Raw genomic sequence first — 12,436 nt, 5'->3', positions numbered from 1 at the left:
ACTTTAAAAATAAAGTCAGAAAAAATTAAGCTTTTTGATCATTTTAAGCATAAAGATGTGGCAAACATTGGAAGAATAAAAATAACATTAGTTTTCACACAAGTAATATTATGGATTACAGATAATAAAGTCCCTTCTGAAGTATACAGGAGTCCATTTTTATGATGCACACACACAAATCCTATAACAAAAAGGTAATAAACAGTCATATAAACTACACATTATTATTTAAGATGTGACAAAAAGCAATTTTCAATTACAGCTGAAACACTGCTCTTATGACTCTTTATTTTTGTTCACATACCATGAATCATGGATATAGAATGTCAGCCTTCAACTTGAACTGTTTTGCTACTGGAGAATTCTGTCATATCACAATAGGATTTAAACACAGTTGCTTACTTTAACAACTTTTGTTTATTCATACAGTAAGAAAAAACTTTTAATACAGTTAGTATGAGGAAATTAACTGAATGGTAGGCAGACCAGAAGTCTTATATAAATTTATACACATTAAGAGAAACTAATGTTACTAAGTGGTTTAAATGTGTAAGCTGGGAGATGGAAGTTTTCTAATAATCCAATTATTTATGATAGACCAACACACGGTTCCAATTATACCCTGTAATCTGCTTTTGTTTTTTCTAACATGATACATGGCTGTGATAATATGAACTCCAAATGATTTCTAAATGTTTCAAGGAGTAGCACTATTATTCTATAATACTGCTTGAAAATAGAATACCTTTTGTATGTTCCAGTATGTAAAACTGGCATTACGTATTTAAAATACACTCTGAAACACTAATAACTAAGTAATAAACAATATAATTAATGGATTGCTAGCCACTGCTTTAAAAACTGATCATTTAAGTGAGGACAGAGTAAAGAAATTGTTTGACTAAACAACCAAGTCTCACTCACTAGTAATCTCAGTTATACTATACTTTCATCCAAATAATATTGAACATAAAGATACCTTGCCCCATATTATTAGTCATCATTGTGATTTGTAGTGTCTTAGGGATTGGAGTATTAGATTTTTTAAATTGGATATTGAAGCATCTGTTTGATATTTGCAGTTTGACTTAATTATCACCTACATGCTACAGAAGAGGAAAGAGAGGTTGGAGAAATTAAAGGATGGAATTAAGATAGTACCAATATCACAATGGAAAAATCCCCCAAGTTTAAAAATCACAAATTGGTACTCCCCTGATTCCAGAAAAAACAATGAAGAGATCCACCATATTAGGAAACAAATACAAAACTGGTCTAAAACCTTTTAATGATTAGTATTAGTTCAATGATAGCTTCTTTAATGAGCAGGAAAAACTCAGTAGGAAATAGTATTCAGTTATGGCCTTGAGAAACCTGACAAGATTCTCGGGGCAAATATTTCCTTTTAAAATCCCTTTGAGTTTGAATACTGAGAGTTGAGTTCATTCAGTAAACAGGTAACCATATTTGGGTAGAAAAAATAAAACAAATATGAACACATGTATTTCAACATAGGCATGACAAAACCTGTGATTCCTTAGAGATGGGAAATATACTTTATACAGTTCAATATATCTAGTAACTAGCATGACATCTTTAAATGTGTCTTGAATTAAGAGAAACATTATTTTTGCTTGCTCTGGCACTTCAGTTTTTGATAATGTGACAATGTCATAATTAGAAAATAAAAACCATTTAAAAAATGTATGGTTAAAAAAATTTACTGTCTTTTAAACTTTCTTCTAAAATATTCGACTAATAATAGTATCAGCCCTATAGCTGAAATCTCAAGATTTAAAAAATATGAACTTGAAATAGTCTCTGTAGTAAAAGTTTTCAGACTTTGATGGTGACCCACAGTTAAAGTAGATTACATTTTTCACACTTACACACACACACATATATATGTGTGAGTACAACAAAAGTGTCGTGTCATGAAACAAAACCTGCCCTTAGTCTGAGTGATGTGCTCTATTTAATTTTTTAAAATACTTTCAACTCCCTAAACTGATTTAACAACTGTTAATAGGTCATGACCCCAAGTTTGAAAAATATTGCTCAGTATATCTGAGAGTTTTTTGAAAAATGGAGGGAGGGTGTCAAAGGGAGTTGACACAGTAGTTTAGTTTTGAACAAAATTATTTTCAGTTAAGTAACAAAATATTAATAAGTAAGAATTTCTAAAGGCAATAAGGCAATAATCTTAAGCCCAGTAGCCTGACCACACTGTGTTTTTTAACAAAGTGGAAAGCATAGAAAAACAACCAAATAAAACTCCTTTACTTCCTACAGCAAAGTAGAGTGAGTTACATCTTTTGCTAATTAGATTTCCAAGAGCAATAGTATACATTATTAACATGACCAAGGAATAATTTAGAAATATATGTCTAAGATAGCTTCTGACCTAAAAAGAGGTCCTGACAATTATCTAGGGGATTCTAACTTCTCTCAAACAGAACACAACTAATATACTCCAGATTGGCTGCCCAACACCTCACCATCTCAAGAAAAATGTTTACATTACAGCTGGGTTCAAACGCAAGATCAGTTAGCTTTAAAATTTGGGAAACAAGCAGCCACTTTTTAGCTATGGCATAAATCACTGTTAAAATTATTAACTTCACAAACTGACAAAAAGAGTTTCACTTTATTTCAATGCTACCAAATTTCTTTAAGACTATTTCATAAAAAGATAAGCTTATTTTAAAAAAGGTTTACCTGCAAATCAAAACACTTTTCAGATTTAGCCATATTATGTTAAAGCACAACAATTAACTGTGATTTTTATCTCTGCTACAACTTCAAAAATGCCGGTTTAAATCAAGTAAACAAGAAGGCATTTATATTGTACAAATGCAGAGCTGTTCTTTAGAAATTGTTTCTGTGAATAATACAGAGTAGACCCCAGAAGATTATTTTCTATTTTATTATATGCTACACAAGCATCAGTATGACTTTATTTGGGATAAGAGGGCTAGAAATACATTTTATCATTTATATCTCAGAACCAAATGGACAGTATGAAAAGCTCACATTATAAACAAAGATTGGGATCACATAATTCACCACAGCATTCATCTAGTCAGGGAGTAGACACCATAGACCAAACTGGAATCACTCTGTAGTCTCTCAATACTCTTACTCCTCCTTCCCATCATAGTTTCCTGGCCAAATTCCAGCCCTGGTAAAATCCAACTCCTCATTCACTCTAAGTCTCTGCCCAGTCAGCTGAATCTGGCTGTACCCTCTCTGAAGATAGAAACACGTATGCCAAATGGACCGCCAGCACTGCCAGGCAATCCTACTCTCTCTCGATAATTCTCCCATCTTTCTTGAGACTTTAATACATTCTCCTCTCTATTCAAACTTTCAAAACCTTCCCTTTCCATGCCTCACTCAATCCTTAACTGCCTCTTATTTTGCTCATTTCACCCATAGAAGCAACCAGGACTACCTCTCCTTCCCAAATCTGTCAATTTACTCAAGGACTTTGCTTCTCCATTTATGCTCTGTCTTAACCATCAATAGGCTCCTCACAACCAGATCTTTCCCATTAACATGTAAGCATGATATACTATCTCCAGTCTTAAAAACAAGACAAACTAACAAAAACACCTTCCTTGACCCAGCTACTTTCCCATGTGCCTACTCGTGATTATGCCTACACTCGGTAACTGCCTCAACTTGTTTCTACTTCCTCACCTCCAGTTCCTTCTTCAACCTCCTGCAATCAAACTTTCATCCCCAACCCTCCACTGAAATGGTTGTCAAGATGAACAGTGGCCTCTATCTTGCCAAGTCCTATGGTCCATTTTCAGTCTTCACCTCAAGTAACTTCTCCAAAATATTTCTTTCTTGCCTTTTTTTCCATTGGCTTCTAAGTCTTCTCTTTTCCTCACACTTCACAGCCAGTCCATCAGCAAATCCACTGTCAGCCACTCCACAGCCACCTTTGTAGTGCAGCCCACTTTCCTACTTGCCTAGGAATCTGATCTGCACCTAGTCTCCCAACAGCAGCCAGAGTGATCTCGTTACAACAAAAATTAGATCCTGCCACTTCCTTCATCAAAATTCCATTTAGATTAGAACAAATCCAAACTCTATTCCACATTGTGGCCTACAGGGCCCTCGAACTGGCCCCTGACTGCCTCTCCAATCCATCTACCTCTCTACATTCACTGACTTTCATTAAAGAAGTTGCACTACAGCAGTTAAACTGGGGTTTGATCTACAAATTAAATCTACATATTTTAATTTTTAAAATCTTACCTGTTAGGAAAGATTTTACAAGTTTAGCTATCTTGAAAGTTATGTTAAATAGAATGTTAAAAGAAACTGTTATTAAAACCAAGTCTACTAAAATTGAGATACATGCAGGTATGCCAACAGATATACTGACATATTTTTAGAATTTAGTTTTCATATTCTTAAAATTAACCGACTTCTTATATTTATCACATTTTATAGCTAAAATCTAGATATGAAGGTGATGGGTTAAAGTGGAGTGATGGTTACATGAAGTTAATTCACTGTTCTACTTTTGTATATAGTTGAAAATTTCCATTACAAAAAACGTTTAAAATTTGGAATCTGCCACACTTTAGTTTCTACGTATGTATGCAACTTAAACACATGGTCAAAATAGGAATACTTACCTTAATTACCCAAAGAAGATTAAGTCAAAGACATAATGTAATAATCCATTAACAAAGGCAAATACTAGCTGATGGAAAGCAAGGTTTCTATTTTGTACAGTACCTTAACAAGTATCTACTGGGTAGCACCCAAACTAAACACTTTTGGGTTAAGTGAAAGAACTCTACTGAAACATTTACAAACCACTCACTCATTTTGACACAACAGATACAATAAACCGTTTAGACTCTTAGCAAGACTGGGGGGTGTGGTGTTAAAAGCTACACAGGTGGCATTAATAAACTCAGGATGACAGAGTTCTTCAGGAGCCTAAAAAGCCCTCATCCTAGAGCCTTCCAAGAATGCACGCTCCTTCAGAAAGTAAGCCAAGGTAAAAGCAGCAGGATCTTCATCGCAGCACTGGGGAGCAGGAGGGCCAAGGATGAGCACATGGGCCCACTAAGTAGTGTTTTAAGTCCATGTTTACTGCATGGAAAGAAAGGCCTAGTGGGTCAATGATTTAACAGTGAAGTTTTACTCTACCTTCTAATACTAACAGCAAAGAAACAACTATTAAGGAAACTGCTATTTGAAATGTCCACATTTTTGAGTTCTCAAGTACAAAAGCTTAGGCAGCAGGTACTGTCTACCTCCCACCACCACCAAAAAGTGGCAAGCAATGCAGTTTTAGACATTGACAATACACTGTAACAACTTACAGTACAAGTCAAAACTGGAAACATTAAAATGCAAATGAAACCAGATTTTCTTTCATTTATTTTTTTTGATATGTATTTACTGAAAGTCCAAGAAGTGTCATACAGTGGGCACAGTGTATAAAGTGGGGAATACAGGGCTCTGTGCTTCTGCAGTCTATAGTCTGGGGGTAAGAAGACAATAAATAGACATAAACTCTTGATTCCAGTTTATGACAGATGCTGTGGAATAAGTGTCATCAAAGTTAGGGGATGGGACAAACACCTGCTTTGGCCAAGGCTCCCTGAGGAGGTAGCATAAGCTCAGACCTGAAGGATAACAACCATTTCTCCCTTCTGCCCTCAGCATATTTTGGTACAAATCTCAGACATATTATTTCATCAGTAAATATTTCCAGTATATCTCCAATAGAAAAGACCTTCTAAAAAATATGTCTAACCACACTGCCATTATTACACCTAGTAAAAAAGTTTTAGTACCCAGTTCATATTCGCATTTCCTCAAAAATTTGAAAAATATCGTTTTTGTAGCTGGTTTCTTTGAATAAACACTGCAAATAGGACCTCACACTGCAATTAATTGATATGTCATGTAAGTCACTTGAGCAATAAAGGTTCCCCTCCTCTCCTTTTTCATGCCATTTATTTATTTGCTGGGTCATTTGTTTTACAGAATACCACCTTCTGGATTTCTTTGCTTTCCTCCTCATGGTACCATTTCACTTGCTCCTCTATCCTCTACATTTCCTGTAGCTGGATCTAAAGTCTTGATTACACTCAAGTTCAGTCTACCTGGGGATACACAGCTGTCCGTCATGTGGACTGGGACAATCCTCCTAGGGACAGCTAAGTAACACAACGGCAAGAACTTGAGTCCCTAAAGGTCTTCATGAAAGGCACCTGTCCTGAAAGCCTGGACCAGCCACATTGTGAAGTGCAGAATTAAATTCTTACTTGGCCTTTTTATTACTGTAGCTTAACCTTATCATTAATTAATGTAATTTGGGTTTTTTTTCTAATGTAGGTTTTTAACCCCTTAAAAAGGGTAGCCAATGATAAACTAAAGGTCCTAAGCTCTAAGAAAATTCTATGCTCCCCAAAATAACAGAAAACTACATCAACCACCCATATACCCAAACTAACAAAGTAATTAACATACTGAATATTCTGGAAAAAGGAAAGCAGTTGGTAGAACATATTCACAGGAACTGTCCGTCCCAAGTGCTAGAGGTAAGGCTGGTAGCAATCTATTTTCTAATGTTAAAATGCAGAGTGAAGCAGAATATAACAACGAGAAAGCATGTGGAACAGAAAACCAGCATTCCTTTCTTGAAGAGAGGCAGAGGGAAACCCGACAGGCAGTCTGAAAGAGCAGCACTGAACACACAGGCGGTACTAAGTAACTCACTGGGTTTTTTCCTGAGGTACAATCAAGACAATGGATAAGGCATTAGAAAGCTCTGCTGCATACCACCTACCCAACTTTGGGAAAGCCATGGAACTTATGTTTTTCTGCCTGTGGTGCAACTAGGTCAGTATTTCCCAAACTTCTGGCATTTGTGTATTAGTATAATTTTTTTGCAATTTTGGCATGATATCTGAATTATTACCCCTTAGTATTATTTATTTTAAAATTTGGCTAATCTTAAACTTATATACCCACTTTGCCCCTGTGTTAATCATATTTTTCTAGTATATATTAGAATACAAAAAATAAACCCAAATGCTCATTTGTCACCTGATGTCATCTTGCTTGCCAGCATCTCACACTTTGGTAAACAGTGGATTTAAATAATCTCACTAGCATTAGAATTCGATGCTCTAATAAGAAGGCTCCCGAAGGCTGTTGGTTCTCCTGGTGCTCTGAAGCTCTAAGGCAACTACACAAAAAATGGAGATGTGGATGTGCCTTGGCTTTGGACTCTAAGAGATTACATGTGCACTGGCGGTACTCTGTACGTGCCAGACATATGGATTTGCTTCTACAAAAATTGCTAAAAGTTATTCAAGCCACTCAAGTCTAAGCCAGTTGGCCCAAGGAACTTGGTTCACCCAAAGACAGTCACCTAAATTTCAGCCCACAATGCAAAATAAAGACTCACAGAAAGGCTGTATTTCACATGCACAGTGGTGGATAAGAAACCTTTTAGGTTAGGGGTGTCAAGAGGCTACAAGAGAACAGCCAGAGAGTAAGATGTCTTTGTTGACACTGTATTGGTTCCATTGAGCAAGTTAACAACAACTTAGCAGAAATTTTTAAGGTTTCATAAAACAGCCACCTTTCTAAATCTTTCTATATTTTACTGGATTTTCAAATTCAAAGTTTACATCTGAAAGGAAAAGAGAGTTTCAGAGTAGTGATTTTAATTAGTAAACTGTCCCCCTCTCTGATCAAATAAGGTTTTCCTTTGAATAAGAATCATATAGCTATAGTTACCACCTGTTTCTGAGAGCTCTGTCAGAATTGATATTGAATAATCCAATCCTGCTCTATTTAAACGTGGGCATTAGCAGGTATCTTATTTGTTCTACTTCTTGGTTAGGATGATATGCCAATAATTACCATCCATTATTGAAATTAAAAACAGGACACTATGAAATAGTAACTTTGGAGGAAAAATGGGGAGTTGTGGGGAAGATGAATTAGACAAGAGAAGAAACATCACATGCACGCTCAAGTATGCAAGCCACAAATCAAAGATTTTTCATAGAATCAACTCCTATCCTAAGGAGTACCTTTAATTCTAAGGTGTCCAAATTCTAAGGAGCACCTTTATCCTAAGGAGTACAAAATACAACTCACTAAATCACACTCTATTTATTTCCTTTCACCTGATTGGTAGTTGCCAAAAAATTTTTGGAATATAACTTTCTGCCCAAAATAGGTACATTTACCACATAATTTTAAAAGTACAAACTTTATAAAGCAGAATTTCTGCCTAATTTTAAGTTTCTAAAAGAATATTTTACAATGCAGTATTTTTACCCCTTGAGTTATAAACTTCATAAAAATACTCAAAGCCAGACTGTAACCAGGCATCTTTAGCCATCTTAACTGTTGCTAACAAAGCTTAAAATGTGAATGAAGCCAGATTGCAAGGGATAGTCATATTTTCATTGTCTATGAAAATAAATTGATTTAGTTCAAAAGAAGAAAAATTGTTGGCTCCCCCCAAAACCACATGCTTCTCTCGACTCTACCTATATTAAAGGCAGTGCTTGTCCCACATGCTGAATACTGAATCATCGTTTTTTGCTCCTGCCACCACTTCATTTAACAGCTGTCAACTTCTATACAGTCTACCTCAAGGGTCTCAAACTCTACAATGTTTACAGGAGAAGCTGACACGGTTGACTTAAGTTGTATTCTTTCACATTTTATTTGCATACTGAAGACTAAGAATGCTCTTTACATCCAGAAAACTTGGGATTTCTCTGGCTTCTCTTTACATCCACAAAGATATATATGCTCTTATCTTTCTTGGAGCACATGGCCATCTCATTCTACCTTTGGTTTCTCCACTTTTAAAAGAGATGTGGATATAAGAAATATTTCACTTTTCCTCTTACTCCGACCAAAAGAAAGAAAAAGAACAGTGAAAGAGAAATAATAAATGGCAATGAACAGCCTCATGGATGAGCCACAGGATATGGAGGAGACTGGGGTGAGCAGGAGTCTACTCGTCCAGCCCAGAGTAGGGAAAGCTAGGTTCTAGTTAGCTTCAGCCAATTATGGCAGATGCCCAGAATTGCCAGGTCTTCCAGTTTCCAAAGAGAAGCCAGAAAAATCCCAAGTTTTAAATGCTGGCAACTATTTCATATTTCTGTAACTGGTTTTGGTCTCATTTCTACTACTCACTCTTTTTGATCCTTGTTCCCAGGTAGACTGGACTCTGCTCTAACTCAAACACACCATGAAACTCTAACTCCCTGATGCCCTAAAGAGGATCTGGTCTCTTTTCTGAATCCCCATGATACCTTAAAATACTTGGTGATGCTTACGGTAGTTTGTCACATGGCTCTCTGAATACTTGCCTCATGTCCCCTAGTGGATTGTAAGCTCCTCAAGTGTAAGATCTGTATCCTACTCACCTTGCTACCTATGGGCCTGCCTAGTGCAGCCAAGTGCTTCTGGAAAAAACACATGCTAAATAAAAAAAAATTCTGTCTGCCAGAAAAATAATACAATTCAAAAGGGAAAATCAGTATTCTCATCTTTACTATATTAGTAGTCCTCCTAAAATTGTACTTCTACAATTAATCCTAATGTCATATACATTACACAGTGCTAAACTCTGTATCATCTAAGCACTTTCAAAGACTAATCATAACACCTCCCCAGCTTTATAGATAAGAAATTATTTCACAAGATAGAAGCATACTAAACTACAGATTTATAATACAGTTGACACTTCTGATCTTATTAAAAATCATACATTTTGCTAACTATCATTTCCCCTCTAAAAGGAGTAACGGCTTCATGGAGAAACGGCAGGGAAGGGAAAGGGCAAAGTGAGCCTGGGAGGTCTTGTGCCAAAGTGAGAGAACCTCTGAAGCTGATGGGGGCATGTCAAAGGACAGCCTGAAAGGGCTCTCACTGGTGAAATTTGGGAAAATTGGAGTAGCAAGATATAAAATGATTTAATGAAAGGAAGAGATTATTATAAATTGAATAAAAAAAGAATTCTGAGTCTAGTCTAACAACTTGACAGCAGTGGGAGGGCAACAGAATTCCAATGTAGAAGAAACAAGAGCAACAGAAAATCAACATTTACAACCACCATTACAAAATACAATAACTGAATCATCAATGAATGCTGAGGAACAGAACATCTACATAGTCCCAACCTAGCCCGCTGCCTATTATTCGTTAATTACAAAGGGAGAAAATTACCTTTGCAATGAAAAAAGTCTGGCGGATGCCTCACCATTACCAAAAACCCGAACTAGATGAACCGCGGTTGCTGGCCTCCTGCACCAGGGAGAAATGACTACGACCTACAATGTTCCCTGCCAGCGCTTTACACCTGGATTTAATCATGAGGAAACAATCATACACATCCACACTGGCCTGGACACTTCAATAATATTGCTGTAATAAGAGATTTGGGGTTGGGGGGTAAGGCTAAGAGATTGCTGGACACTAAAAAGATAGAGAACTCGCATTCAGTGTTTGGACTTTAGGCCCTGAGATGAGAATAAAAAAAAAAAAAGGCTACTACAAATAACATTATTGGAAAACTGGGAAACTGTATACTGGACAATATTACATCCACATTACACTTCCTAAGTGTTAATTTGTGGTTATGTAGAAAAACTGCCCTTGTTCTTAGGAAAAACATACTGAAACATACAGTGGTAAAGTGTCACACTACCTGCAATCACTCTCAAATGGTTCAGAAAAATAGTTTGGTGATGGCATGTGTGCATGTCTGAGTGTTCAAATGGAAAGAAGCCAATATGGCAAATGGTTTAAAGTATTAAATTTGCAATATATCTTCCAAAATACAAAAGTTACTTATCAGTCAAAATATCAAAAAGCAAAGCAAAAACACCTATTTTCTGAGAAAAAAATTTAATATAACTATCACAGGCCCTAGTTGAGCAGGTACAGAAATTTTTTTACTATGACATTTTTGAAATGTTTCAGTATGAAATACTAATTTAAGAATTTTTCTGATTATTCTCAATAGATCTTAGTGGTTAGTTTTGTTTAATACTAAACACACAAAATAACTGCGCTCAATGCACATCTCACAGTGCGTCTAAAACATAACGAGCCATTGAAAGACCACAGGAACGAAGTTGATGATCAATGTAACTGGCCATCTAAACAGTTACACACAACATTGTTTTCCACTAAAGCTCAATTTCAAAGGAAAGTAGTTTTCAATGGTTGGCTGGTCAAACACAACATTAAATAGCCAGCACTAAAAAGTTAATTGAATGTTTGCCAGAAAGAGTATGACTCGTTGTTATATTGGATAATTAATTTCTTTGTTTTTATAAGAATTTTAAAGAGTGACCAACATGAACTCTGTGGGTAATTAACTTCATTCAAAAATAACTTCTTACTTTTGGGACATGGACTATGCTTAGGTTCTGAAACACTCTATGGATGTTTTTATTTGTTTTAAAACTTTACTTCTTCTAGCAGCATTTTTTCTTTAAGGACATATAATGTAACAGTATTTAGACTTCATTACAAATACTGTTAATAACATCATTGACAGTAGATACCTAAATAAATCCTGGTAAAGGAAATAGGCTCATAACATGAGGAATTCGTTAAGTAAATTATGATCAAATGCAATGGATCTTAGTCACTAATTATATAACCTAAAAATTAGTTTTTAGATTAGTGGTCTAGGTTTTTTAAAAAATTTGATCATTTGGAAAGTTTCAACATGCTGAAAGAAATCACAAATACTTATATACACTACTACTTCATGAAGCAAGACTTTAAAAAATAATTTAAAAGATTAATATAGCATCCCAAATGTGAAATAGTTAGTGATGAATTTAACATAAAAAAAGTTATGATCTCTTGCTAACTTAGGATAAAATTTCTATGCTTCCCATCAAAATCTTTACCTCCTTAATACGAAACCTAGAGAAAAAATTTCTGTGAAAATAGAATAAGTTAAAAATAAACACTATCCGTGCTCACTTCAGCAGCACGTATACTAAAATTGGAATGATACAGAGAAGATTAGCATGGCCCCTGTGCAAGGATGACATGCAAATTCATGAAGCATTTCATATTTTTTCAGAAAGGAAACAAGGTTGCAGAAAATAAACAGCTTCTAGAAGTTAAAAAAAAAAACACTATCCTATGATGTGTAGCTGTGCTTTCCTCATGTAATCTCTCTGAAAGTTGACAAAATTGCTACTTGGATGTTTCTTACGCATGATGATTTTTATAAAAATAGTTTTTCTATTATAGTAATTAAAATAATCTGAATCATTTCATAACTTTCTATTTTCCAAGTTTGGGTTCCACAGCCCAATGATAGAGGCATAAGAGTTTTCAATGATGCCAACATTACAATGTTTGTACTTGTTTCCTTGGTTCCTTTCAGAGT

At 35.5% G+C, this 12,436-nt stretch overlaps 1 protein-coding gene and 1 non-coding gene across 3 annotated transcripts in view; one reads left to right on the top strand and one right to left on the bottom strand.

Moving 5' to 3' along the window:
* Positions 1 to 12,436, bottom strand: part of TAF3 (TATA-box binding protein associated factor 3) — a 183,321-nt gene that overhangs the window by 87,048 nt on the left and 83,837 nt on the right. The window lies entirely within an intron of this gene.
* On the top strand, positions 12,014 to 12,120 carry LOC118923917 (U6 spliceosomal RNA). Its single transcript, XR_005029385.1, has one exon. It is a non-coding gene; the product is annotated as a U6 spliceosomal RNA (small nuclear RNA).

Source organism: Manis pentadactyla, chromosome 3 (assembly GCF_030020395.1).
Source record: "Manis pentadactyla isolate mManPen7 chromosome 3, mManPen7.hap1, whole genome shotgun sequence".
NCBI classification, from domain to species: domain Eukaryota; kingdom Metazoa; phylum Chordata; class Mammalia; order Pholidota; family Manidae; genus Manis; species Manis pentadactyla.
This window is presented reverse-complemented; position numbering and strand designations above follow the sequence as displayed.